We start from the raw sequence: 1,606 nt of genomic DNA, 5'->3' as shown, positions 1-1,606 counted from the left end.
TCCATCCATCCATCCATTCATCCATCCACTGTGCATCCCTCTGTAACGTCTCCCTGCCCATCCACCCCACCCCTCCATCCCTCATCCATCCCTCATCCATCTCTCCCTCCCTTATCCATCCCAGGATGCTCCTCATCCCGGGTCCCCTCTCTCCATGACCTTTCTGGGTGAGGACCCCTGTACCAGCAGCTCAGTGTCCCCCACAGCGGGGTCCCTCCACCACCTGCCCCATCCCTGCTGGGACCCGAGGACTGCTGCCAGCCGGGCTGCAAGAGGCCCCAGCAGAGAGCAGGGCCTCCCTTTCCCCTTCGCTGGATCTGTCACAACAGCGCTTGTCGGGGCCGGGGATGGCAGTGGGGGGAGGTGGCTGAGCATCCCACAGCCCACCATGTTTTCGGAGGCTGAGGATGCTCCCAGGCACGACTTGGCAGCAGCTCCCACCACCGTGAGCATCTCCTACAGGACACACACTGCAGAGTGGCTGGGGCCCTCGCTGCACCCCAAAAAGCACCCGAGCACCTCCAAAATCATCTCAAACCCCAGCAGCAAGGGGATGGTGGTTTTCCACCATGCTCCCTCCATGCCTCCTCCCACGGGACGTGGTTCAACACCAGCAGACACTTCCTCGGGGATCACCCTCCAGGGCTGGCAGCTGGAGCAGCTAATTACAAGCCAGGCATCATCAAACTCAGCCCTAATTCCTCCCCTGAGGCTCCTGATGGCTGTCGGGGCTCCGCTGCGGGCAGATGGGGCACTTGCCGAAACCTCCCCTGCCCAACAGCCTTGGGAGGTGAAACCAGAGCCCAGCTTTTACCCTAGAGCTGGGAGCCCCATCCCCAGCACTTGCCCAGCTGCCGTGGCCGCTGGGATAACGATGGAGCAGCTGCTAATTCATCGGGGTCAGCCCCAGCGCTGGCTAATGGCCACCCCGGTAATGGCCAGGGTGTCCCGGGGGCTCGGGTTCCCATCTGGAGCTGGGTACTGCCCTTCCTGCCATTAGCAGCTCCCAGCTGGGATTTGGGCTGCTCCCATCCCCTCACAGTGAGGAAGGACCCCCTGGAAGACCATTTAGGACCATGAATTTTTCAGGAGCTCATTTAGCAGCAAACATTTGCCCATCTGCTTTTGTGCAAAGTGGATTAACCTCTCTGGCAGCCCCGGGGTGGGGATGGAGGGGGCAGATCCCAATTGGAAATGGGCCGCTGTGATTTTTTTTTGGGTGGAGGAGGGGGATGCAGGGGTAGGAGCAGGGGCTGGAGGCAGCAGAAATTGAGTCTCAGCCAAAAGACACATAAAACCAGCAGAAAACCTCTCATTTTGCACCTGGGCCTTTGCAGGCTGCAAAAACCTGCCAGGAAAGCCATGCAGAGCTTTGCCTGCATCCCCCATCACCTGTGCTGAGCCTCCAGGACTGCAGGTTATCCCATATCCGATGGAAAGGGCTGGGAGACATCAGGGAAAAGAGCGTTTGAACCACACACAGTGCAGGAGTCTGGAATAACCATAGCACCGGGGTCAAAAGAGCCTCCTTCAGCATCATTTTTCTGCTCAATACGCAGCAGTCGTTTAAAATATAAGAAAGCTCCTGGAAAGTTTGGATGTGGAA

The sequence above is a fragment of the Mesitornis unicolor genome, unplaced genomic scaffold, assembly GCF_000695765.1.
Source record: "Mesitornis unicolor isolate BGI_N332 unplaced genomic scaffold, ASM69576v1 scaffold37481, whole genome shotgun sequence".
In the NCBI taxonomy this organism is placed as follows: Eukaryota; Metazoa; Chordata; class Aves; order Mesitornithiformes; family Mesitornithidae; genus Mesitornis; species Mesitornis unicolor.
Note: the sequence above shows the minus strand (reverse complement) of the source record.